We start from the raw sequence: 12,533 nt of genomic DNA, 5'->3' as shown, positions 1-12,533 counted from the left end.
CTGTTATGGTCATGACTAATATATAAAAAAATGTGTATATCCTTATCATTTTTATTCGTGTTTGTTTTTCAATTGTCTTGTCCATCTTATAATGTCCTTAATTCCTTAAAATATTTACTTTCGTATATATTTTCAGTGATTTGTTCCTCAAAGTTTAGGCTTAGGATTCGTTTTCATTTAATTTATGGATCATTTTACTATTTTTCAACTATTTTACTTTCATTCTTTTCTTGCAACAAATTATATTTATGCTGTTTATGGCTATAAAATTATTTTATAAATAATTTATGCATACCTCTCTCATGTCATAAATTCTTAACATCATACATCACAAATACTTAATACTATTTTTGAAAGACTCATACATTTAATTAAATTTACAGATATGCACTTATTATACTATCTTTACTAAATTATTGCCACAACAAAGGTTACATTAACATGAACACATTTCACCCATATGACGAGGTAAATCTATATGACATACTAGATACTTTTTTACATCACATACTAGGTATAGGAAACTTCTTCGACTTTTAACACTTGACATTTTTTTTAGTTCAATATCAATTTAATTTAGATTATCTCTTTCAGAATTCAATTTCAATACCCAACGTAAACCTCTCAACCCCACCATGAGAATAACCATGTTCAAAACATACCACTCATCATATCATCACTAAATTATCCCACATTCTCATTCATATACATTTCATCTTAAATCTTTCTAATTACCATAATCCATTAATCACATTTGATAAAACTCAACTTAATTATTGATCAAAACAGAATAATATTGTGAAAAATAAACAAGTTTTAACATTTAAAAGCATTTAAAAACCTTTTTTCAAAATAATTGAAACACTATCTCACTCAATCACAAACTTGTTCACCCAACAACCAAACCAGTGGAAGTTTTATGTAAAAACTCATACAGCGACTAATCCTCTCTTATTTTCAATTAATTGAATCTTTCCCAACGAGAGATAATTAGGCCAACAACTAGAAAAACTCAAAAACACACTTAAACTTATCAATTGACTAAATTGGCTCAAATTGAGTTGTTCTCCTCATTTATTATGTCAAATCTGATATATATTTAGTCTAAAAATAGTACCAGCGCAAACCAATTTGACCCAAATAATAAGTTTTGACTTTTACTACTCAATATACCACAAACAAATCAAACATATACTATTTAATCAAACACATAAAACTTATTTAAAATCAACTTTTAGTGATGGTCACTTCCAAATTCAGATCTTTTATCCTAGGGTGCTATAAAAAATTTGAACTAGTTTCCTCTTGTTAAGGTTGTTGGCTTAAGTTTAAGTTTCAAAATTCAATAGAAAAGTTAAACATTTCAAAATTCAATAGAAAAGTTAAACATGAATGTAAAAAACTCTAATTAAAGATTTAAACATTGTTATATGATTCTAGACTAATAGAGATTTAATTTTGTCCTAGAAAAACCACGTACAAAATGTCTTCACCCACACGCATGCCAAACTTACCAATACAAACTAAAAAACAGAGACAAAAATAAATTTACTTAGAAAGAATATTTCATCAGACAGGGTTGTTCTATTTTATATAAAGATTTCTATAAGAGATCTTGATCCTTAAAAAGATAAACAAATTTATAAGAAATCTAAAAAGAAGTTGAATAAATTATTTGTACATTAGGATTTTTTAGTGGTGTCAAAATGGATTGTGAACCGAGTTGAATTTGAAAAAAAAATAACTTTTTTATGTGGGCTAGTTTTCAACCCGGTGAACCGACTCACTTAGAATCCGGTTCACTGGGTTGAACCCATGGTGAGTCGGGTTGGCTAACCAAACCACTTAATTTTATTTAATTATTTATTATTTTGTGTTTCAATATTATTAGTTAACATTTTTTGTATTATATTGTAGATGATGATAAAGAAGAAGATATTTCAAGAGAGAAAAATATTATAAATTTATTTATTCAAAACTCTAATATTATAAATGGAAAAGTGTTACAAAAATTATCAATATTAAAAACTTATTTGTTTGTCTATTGTACATGTTTTTGGATTCCGCTTGGATTGTATATACTTTTTTATTTATTTTGAATTGTTTATGGAGTTTAACATCATTTTAGTGTAACTTTTATTTAGATTTGAATTTTAAAAAAAATTGTAATTTTTTTATTTTAAAAAAAAAAACTTATAATTAAATGAGTCAGTGAGCCAACCCGTTTAAGTCACCAACCTGTGGTGGGTCGAGGCGGGCTCAAATTTTTTCAACTCGCTAATAAGTGAGCCGAATTGAGTGACACTAAGTTATCAACCCGTGCTGAGCCAGGCCGAGTAGAGCCAGATTACCCGTTTTGACAGCTCTAGGATTTTTCATGAAATGAAATTTGAATAATCAATTTTTTTATTTATTTATAAGCTTCTCACAATAATAATAAAAATATTCATATTTCATTTCATATCACTTTTACTCTTAGTCATATTCTAGGTAGTTACAATTATGTTTAAAATATAGAATGTTTTAGTTACTTTGATCTTTTTATTTAGTTAGTTACTTTTAGTTCACAGTATTAAAGAATGTATTAAAAATGAATTTTAGAATATTTGCGGTATGATTTAATTATTTAGAGATAATTAGTATATATATATTATTTTGTATTCAATTTGATTATCTTATTTATATGTTTATTTTTGTGTTTTGAAAGATAGTAAAAGTGTAATTTATATTGAAAATTGTGAAGTTCAATATTATTTAAATTGATATTGGTTTTACTGGTTCTTTTGTTGAACGTATTATTATTGAGTACATATAAATTTGATCCCTACAAATTGTATTATTGTTTAAAATTTTGAAAGTGTTATGACAATCCTAAACAAAGGTCTTCAAAGGGGCACTATGTTACATAGTATGTCTCTCCCCTCTCATATAATGAAAGTTATGATAGAGAAGATTTGTCATTATGATATTATGATTCTTGTAATGACATTCAAGGTTGCAATTATGATACAAAAACTCAAGACTTTCATTACTTAATGCAAAATTCTTGTTATAGTAGTTGATAAAGTAGAGCATAGTTTTCACAATCTTGCTTAATCTTTATAATATTTTTAATTATGTTTTAGTACTTTAATTAAACATTTAGTAAATCATCTCTTTATTTAAAATGATTTTGGACTTTAAATATGCTTTATTGATTTTAAAATGGTGTTGGACTATTTCTATATAATTGTGCTTGTGATGTCAATTATAGTAGAATTTAATTAATTGTGTTAATGGATTAGAAGGTTCGACATATATTAGTTAATTTCATGTTTGAGATAGTTACAGAACAGAAATAAAATAAATATAAGAAAGGTTTTATATACAGTAACTATTTTTATTGTAATCATTATGAGCGTCTTACACTTACAATGAATGATGGTTTGAATGAGAATAATTATTACATTTTTTTTTACAATGTTTATATTAGCAAAAATTTTAAGCTTATTGATTTGGAATGGTGTGGACTATTTATGTATAAATGCGATAGTGACGTGAATTATAGGAAAACTTAATTAATTGTGCTAATGGATTAGACAGTTTGACATGTAGTTAATTATAGGTTTATTCATTTATATCGGTAATTTTTTTTAAATAGATTTATCATTTTTTTAATTGATTTTTTATTTTTGAAAAATTAAAATAAATTAATTTTTACTATTAGTTTTATACTAATACCGTTAAAGAGGTGTCATGTGTCATGTGTCATGTGTCAGTTGGTGGTGTTTTTCATTTTTTAAATATATCATACCAATTCACAATCTAGTTTTGTATTAATACCGTTATAGAAGTGTCACGTGTGAACTAGTGTATTTTTTTTAAATATTTGTTGAATTAGGTCCTTACCAATTCACAATCATACATACACAAACATCACTCATAAATCCTCAATTTATAATACATTTAACAAAACATAAATCTCACAACCTATCAAACATATATTCATTCTTCTTAACAAGAAATTAAAGTAATTTTAGCTTCTCTTACCTTGTTGGAAAGCTCAAACAGTTCTAAAAAACAAATTACCCCTACCTTCACTTAGGTAACTCTATCTGTACCTACAAACCATAGAATTATGATTAGGGTAGGTCCTTAAAGATACATTCAAATATCTCAATTGATTGACAAAGAACTAGGAAAAAAGGTTGAATGACACATACATTCAAATCTATTTGCATGTATCTTAAACTAAAAATAAAATAAAAAAGTAGAAACTAACTTATTTATAAAGAAAATTGATGGAATGATGTTGTAGATATCATTTTTGTGATCACATAGATACTTTCTCATCGTCAAAAAAATCACTTAAAAATTAGAAATTTTAAAAAAATATTAAAAAAAATTATAAAAAAAATTATATTTATTTTTTATTATAAAATTTATTTATTAAATTATATTTATATTATTGAATTTTTAATATTAAAATAATTCATCTTATTATTTTAAAACACTTATTAAAGATACGGAATAAAAAGAGAAAATTTGGATGAAATCAGTTTGTACTTACGTCCAGGAACTTTAGGTTTAGGAAAAAAAGTATTATTTGACATTCACTTCTTATCTACATTTAATAAAGTATTCTATTAGAATAATAATAATAATAAATATAAATAAAATGAAATAGTAATTTAAATGTAAATTAAAAGTGAAGGTATGAGAAGCATCGATCAATCCAAAATTTTAAAGGAATCATAAATGTGAATTAGGAAAGTAAAGGGTGATATTTTTAGGTGTTTGTTTATAGAAGGTAGTCTTGGAACGTGTGAATAATTAAAAGATTAGAGATTAAAAATAAAAAAGTTAACGGAATAAAAAAATAGAGATTGTAAGGAAAATAAAAATAAAAAAAAAGATAAAGACGATAGATATTGAGGTACAGAGAGATCTCGTTGATGGGTCACATTGTACGACAAGTGGGGACCAAATGCCTTACACGTAATCATAATCATTACTCTTACTCAGACCAACCACCAACCCATCTCCTCCAATCTACCAGAGAATCATACTTTTACAACATTTCATTAAATTATTCACACATTTTTTCTTATTACCCAAACTTTCTGTTTTATCTAAATTTATATATATCTAATTATATAAAAAAATTAGCACTATTTTTAAATTAAAATTTTAAGATAATAAACTTATAAATTTTTATCTTTATTTTTATATACTATTTTGTTTTTATTCAATATAAAATTTAAATTTATATTTAGATTTCCAATATTTAAGATCCTTAAAACTCAATATATGATTTAAATGAGTGAAATAAATGGACATGTAAAAGAAAATCCATCATGTTTATGAGGAACTATATGTCATTTACTAATATACGATAAATTTATTCTTTTTTTACACAATTATGTTACAAGTCTTATTAACATTATATTTTCTTACTGGTTTATTGTGTAATGGTGTAACACAATAAAGATGGAGATAAAAGAAAAAAACTAAAAAGTATGTATGTAATTTTAAATGTGAATAACATCTTAGGTGAAGGCTGAAATGTAACAGTGTTTAAAAAAAGTGAAATTATTGAATATCATGAAATAAAGTAATAACTCACAACAGATACAAAAAATAACACATGTAATAGTCGTTAAATGTAATGATTATAAAAAGAAAAAATATTACAATCTTAATTTTAACAGAAAATAATAACACCATCTCTTAAAATAGAAATAAAAAACAAGTATATAAAAAACCTTAAAAAATTACTATTTCTCTTAATTTCTTTTTCAAACACTACAATAAAAAAATAGAAATGAAAATATAGAATTTAAAATCAAGATTAAATAAATAACTAAAATTTACTTTTTACTCTTATATCTAACAAACAAAAGTGGTTGATCTATAACAAATATTTTATGAACACCTCCTTCCAAAATCATAATTCTATTCTTCTTTTTTTAATAAAACATTTGTAAATGACCTATAGCATCAAAGTTGAAATATATCATTGGTGGTTTGAAACAATGCGAGTCAGCTAGGTTAGACATATCCTTGTAAAATAACTTGTATCATAGCCTGATTATTAAATGTTGAAACATTTTCATAAAATAAAGGAAATTTTTGAATTATATCCCTATAAGTGGTAGTGGGAGTTTGTGTGAGGAGAAAAGGTAAAATAATAAGAAAAAGAAAAGGAAAAGCAAATTCGAAAAGCTTGCATTATTGAGAAGTAGAAATGCAGAGACCATGATAATGCCAAATCTGCTCAGAAAGAACACTCTGCTTCCAAAATTTGGATCCTCATTGGTCTGTCTCTGCCAGAGTATGATAAGCCTCACCTTCGTACCACAAACAATTTTCTATTATTATTATTAAAAACTTCATCTTCATTATTACACTCACAAAATTTCACATTTTAACATAAATTCAGGATTAAACTTTATTTAAATAACATATAAACTCACTTTTATCAACTTCAAAAGAAAAAAGAAAAATTAACTAAAAATAACTCTTTTTGTTAATTTTAAAAAATAAATGGTAAAGTAATACATTTACTTGACACATAAAAATAAAATAATTATAAAAAATAAATATTTGTATTTAAAAAATAAAAAATAATATCAAATAAATATAAAGAATTTATGTAGGTAAAAATATTATTTCTCATCTAAAAGAATATAATCCATACTAATAATAATAATAATATAAAGTTATGAGGTGAGTAAGTAAGTAGTACAGAAAAGCTTGGCTTCCATGCTACCACTGTCCTGCAAGCAAGCGACAACTCCGAGGCTGATAGTAGTTTCTGTCAGACTCTGTGAACTCAGCCTTAAACCTACTCCAACCTTTTTTTCCTTTTTTTTAAATAAGAAAAATTAAACGTAATAAATTATTTAATCCACAAAATAACACTCACAAACTACATTATATAAATTTTTGCATAAAATATTACATGAATAATACCTAGCTCAGAAAATTGAAGAATAAAAAATAAAACTACTCTGATAATATTTGGACGAAAGAATTCAAACACATACTTAAATTTTATGCTCTTAAATATATAATAAAAAAAAATACGTATGTACGATACATTTAAATTAAACTGCTATTATCTGAATTCTCCTTTTTTTAAGTTTATATTAAAACATTTTTTTTTTCAAAATTAAAACAACCATTCATGAATTTATGTTTCGACAATTCTAATTGTTAATAATCGTACTTTAATTAATGGACTCTGCTTTTTAGAACTAAGTCAGTAATTACTGTGCATTGCAAACACTAATTCCCGTGTTTGATCCATCCTGTCTGAACAGATACTGAAACATATCTTCTACTACACTCTTTGGTTTTCTCACCAGTTGCCAATTTCAACGACCTAATTAATATTATTCATTAAATTCATTCTCGAAATTCTTAAATATATTTCTTCAGATGATAATAATTGATCAAAACTAAAATAAAATTACATGATAATGAACATGTGCATTTAACACCCCCAGAAGTTCTCCTTATTCAACCAATTAATCTTTTTCAAAAGCAAAACTACATCAGTTATTCATGATTTTCGTTTTTTTCTTCTCGACAGGTTTATCCACACAAAATCATAATACCTAACCATGCATGAAATTACATACAATGAAGAACATTACTCAAAATCTCTGATCATATATACAAGGGCAAAATGTGACTGTCTAAATCTTGTCACTATTTCAATGATAGATCCCAATATGAATGATGTGAAAAAGAGAATTCACTTCACTCAGCAGATAGTTCCAATAGAGTAAACGTGGTCAAATATGTTTATCTCTATATTCATATTTACAGAATAGCAATTGAAGATTTGAAGGCGAAAAATAGTAAAAGCTGAAGAACTATATCAGTTCTTCCTTTCCACAATATGTTTGCATGAAAATCAATGTGTACCTCAGCAACATGACGTGATACGGGAATCTCGTCAGAACATTTTGTACCACATATCAAAGTATATAAAACTTAGGGTCAAACAAAACAGTGTGCTATAGCATCTTACTTCAAACAAATGAATCCTTCATGATAGCTATAGAATATAGAATATTACAGACAAACTGAAAGGATTCCATTTGTTTTTCTCCTTGCCAAAGGAGATACAACCACACACTCAATAATGGAAGCAATGTATGCAGTACTTCACAGTGGCATGTGATTATGTCCATTTTGACGCAGAAGCCACAACTTATCCTCACGTGCTACTTCTGCCTGAAAATTTAGCAACAGTGAAATTGTGACATTCATAAACCTTACACATTACTACAACAGATGGTTAATATTCTTAGTTTTGGATATCAATTGAGAAAGATGCTGCCAGCGTTATAAGCACATCGCTGATGTAATTTCAAGTTAACAAAAACTGTTCAATGCAGGGAATTTGATAGAAAGAAGTTCAACCATGTAATATTTATTAACAAGTTAAGTAATTCACACAGAATTTCTTTCATCAGTAATGCTGCTTAGCATAAGCCCAACCATGAATTAACCTATGTGTTTTACAATTATTAGAGTTTTGGTTCAGATAATGGTTCCTTTTGTAAAAATAAAGTACAGAGTTTGTCGGTATACTTAGGGTTTCCCATATATTCTCTTCAAAATTTCATGTTTTTCTTTAAGGTTAACACCAGAAATACGAGTCTTACAATTTATTTGATCTTGAGTTGATAAATATTGTTTGAACAATGAGCACGGACAAGAAGTTTTTTGAAATGTACATGTTATACATCTCAGTATAAATAAGACAGAAAGCAAAAGATGTGAACAAAATACATAGTTGAAGGTTATTACTATACTAGTGTGTTACTAATCAAAATCAAAATGCCATCAGATCATGCAAGTATAGATATACAGATGCACATAAGTAGCAGTTAGACATGAATACTTTATCCTTTGCACCATTTCTAAAGATTAAGGAATATTAACTGGCTTTTATATTTTATATTGTAGATCTTTAATATGATAAATGTTTTTCTTCCTATGAAAAGCTTTAGTAAAAAAAAAATATCTTATACATGAATACTTTAATTAAACAGAAACAAAAAGCGCAAATGTATTCCTTGGAAATTAAAACTAAGAAAACTGAGTAAATTGTTTCAAATATTGCTACATTGGCCAGAATGAGTGAATGCATCATGCCTCATAAAAGACATTGTTTAACGGGTATTTCTTGAATCTCTTTTTCTATTATTATTGTTGTTCTTGTTTCATGACAGCAATATCACACTGTATCAATCAGTTATCAAGTTCAGAAACTAGATAGCCACGGATGAATTCATAAAATACTAAAAGAAGCTTGTAGATTCAATGAAATGGATGCTGAAAAATAGTACTATAAGGAGGAAATATACATGCAATAGGGAGTTGAAAAAAACCCATGTACGTGATCCATTTCTCCCTAAATTATAAGAAACTGTTGTTTCAATTTAAATGATCACCTGAAAACAAGGATTTAAATGATCCATGTGCTCCCTGAAATTAAGCATGTACTTAGTGCATTATCTGTCTGTCACTTTCAATAGAAATATATATATAGCCAAAGATTAAATAATAAAATCAGATTCATCACATGCATCCTCTCATGCTCTTTTTCAAGCATATTATAATTCGAGGAAAAAGTAATTTTATGTACTCAGTCAGGTTTATTAAACCAGTTTGTCCTTCTCCCTCGTGCACACAGAAAAAAAGAACCAAAGTAGTATAGCTTGAAACATGTACTCAACATTAATTACCAGCATATCCTAAATACAAAAACACAAACACACACAACAGTTTAGGAGACCTAATTGCATAGGAGAAACTACCCTTATCAATGTAATAAAAAGGCCAAAAAATTGTGTGGCTTTACCTATGAAGAGAGAGAACAAGAAGATGAGTGGGCCTGATGCATGTATGATCCACAGCCTTCTCTACAAAGAAATAGGGCAAGCTGTTTCGGGCAAAGACAGTGTACACAACATATTCATAATGATGGAGCAGCGAGAATATGACCAAGAGTTGGACAGTGATGGGGGCACACAGATTTCCATAAGATAAAATCTTGAATATACTGAATGATCACTATCATGAATAATGAAGTTATATAAGCATATATGTGTTTTTATTTTATTCTATAAAATAACTTGTACTATTTAACTTTGAGCATTATTTCTAGGGAGGTAGGTAAGTAACAGATGCACTGAAACATCTCTCCCACAGAAAGGGTACCTTAGAGAGTCCAACTTGTGTGAAGTCCTTGGTCCACCAACCGCAGCTACAACTGATTATTGGTTCGTTCTAAAGCCAAAGCCTTCAACATTGTTCATACCAAAGCTAAAGCCAAAGCAAAATCCTATCACGTTTTCATTCACTCTATACGCTCGAAACTGCATAAGATTTGAATATCAGTGCACTATTTACTATATAATAGTTAGCGATATAATATTGAACATATATGTAGATCTAATTAAAGGCGAAAAATCTCATCAAAGTAAAAGTTACCGTCACTTATGAGCATCAACACTAGCTTCTGAGTACACCCTAAATTCCAAATAATAATTTTAACTTTCTGTGTGCTTGAGTGAGTCTCTAACATTCTCTCCGGATTTGGATAAAGTGGTATCTGCATCTATATTTAGAAACTGAAAAGACACCATTTAGATCCCAGCATTTCTGTTGGAAAGGAATATTCATCATAGATCTGTGAAGTCAGCACATATAAAGGACCCAACAGCCGCTCCTCTCGGCCTCCAAATAGCCTATACTTGAAAACCTAGGATTGTCTGCAAAACACAGAAGAGCTAATTAATGTAAAGCAAGCTACAAATTGTGATGATAACAACAACAGTTATAAATAAATTAATAAATAGATAAAAAGACAGAACTCAGAAAGCACTGGAAGCAAGCCCATACCATACCTGTATCCATTAATGTAGAAATAAAAAACTAGCAGTACCATAATTTGAAAAATCAAAGGTTAAAACAGCAAAACCCACCTGACAGCAACAAAAAAGCAAAGTGGGAAAGGTTGCCTCTCGGTTTAAACGCGCAGATCAGATCATGTCTGAAGGGGGTTTTGTTTTGCTGTGTCATGTGAGTATACCTCAACAAATGTTTCTCATTTCTCTTTTTTTTTCCTTTTTTTTATATATATATTTTTGGCCCACTTGTTGAGATTATTAGAATAGTCCTTATCCAACTTTTGAAAGTAGTCGTTTATGGCTGATGCAGCATCATCAAGATTCTCACTTCCAAAAGACCTATGGCATGGTTGGCCTACAGCTCTCAGATTGCATCACAGTCCCACCCACCTGCGTTTGCATGTGAATCTTGATGATGCTACATCCGCAAATAACGACTGGCAAACTCTCCATGCATCTATAGCTACCAACAAAACCTCCTTAAACAAACTATGAAGACAACCTATGATATCATTTTGCCACCCTCGTCCAAAACTACTTAACAAAAGCCACAAGTTTCACAGAGAAAAGCCAAATCTAACGGAAAATTTTCCAAACACAAACTGCAAAAGGGAACATATTACATAGAGACTAATTAATTAGGAGTACAGATTAATGACAGCACGAGATGTGGGTAAGAGAAAAATAGAGATTTTATGCGCAAATTCATGTTTGATTTCGGTAAACGAGGACCTTTCAGTGGATGAACTCGTTCCTCAAGAACCAAATTGAAAAAAAAAAGAAAAAGTAATACACCTGTGAAAAACATAGTGTCAAAAAAGAACAAGAAATGATGCTTTAAGAAGAAACCGTAGATCGAGGAAAACTGGAAGAAATGTTGGGATTAAAACACATCCTTTTCAATTGAAGCGAATGAAAGAAAAGGCTTTCCCAGTAAGAAGGAGAAGAAAAAGAGAAGCATCGTTGCGAATCAAATCTAAACATCAATCCCTCTGAGGAGTCATAGCAGGTAAAGGTAAAGGAAAAGTGCTTTGAAGAAATAAAGGTATATGCAAAGATTGGTGAAGTGCTATGAGAAGAATCAAATATTTATATATAAACTACAATACCTAGAAAATATGTCCATAATAATAATAATATAATTTAACATCCAAGATAAAGGATAAAGAAAGGGAAAATGAGGAACGAGGTGAGAGAAGGAATTTGATTTTGGAATTAGATGGTAAGTGGAAGAATAAGGGTAGGTTTGGTGTGTCTATATATAATATATACATAAAGGGACACAACGCGTATTGGTTGAAAAATATTGCTATATGATTGCTATAAGTGGTGGAAAATATATCTCTCTACATCTTTAGAAAACCAAATTCATTTTATCGTTTTTGAAAAAAAATATTTTCATAAAACTTATTTTTTTAAAACCTAACTCGCCCCTTTACGTGGGATATTTTTTCAATTGGCTTAATTGTTTTTCGCTCTTATAAATCAAACTGAAATTTTATTAATTACAAAAATTAAAACATCTAGTACATTCATAACATTCACATAATGGAATAAATAAAGCTAGATATGTACTCTAATTGTTAAAAAATAGTTATGTCAAGATTAATTTTATTATTT

The 12,533-nt window shown here is 28.1% G+C and overlaps 1 long non-coding RNA gene across 1 annotated transcript; it reads right to left on the bottom strand.

Annotated features, from left to right (window-relative positions):
* Positions 1–7,677: 7,677 nt before the first annotated feature.
* On the bottom strand, positions 7,678–12,023 carry LOC108321997 (uncharacterized). The gene is made up of 6 exons (XR_001831558.2): positions 10,989–12,023; positions 10,495–10,775; positions 10,222–10,379; positions 9,863–10,074; positions 9,453–9,486; positions 7,678–8,226 (listed from the first exon to the last, which is right to left on the bottom strand). It is a non-coding gene; the product is annotated as an uncharacterized LOC108321997 (long non-coding RNA).
* Between the last annotated feature and the right edge of the window lie 510 nt (positions 12,024–12,533).

Source organism: Vigna angularis, chromosome 5 (genome assembly GCF_016808095.1).
Source record: "Vigna angularis cultivar LongXiaoDou No.4 chromosome 5, ASM1680809v1, whole genome shotgun sequence".
Lineage (NCBI taxonomy): Eukaryota > Viridiplantae > Streptophyta > Magnoliopsida > Fabales > Fabaceae > Vigna > Vigna angularis.
This window is presented reverse-complemented; position numbering and strand designations above follow the sequence as displayed.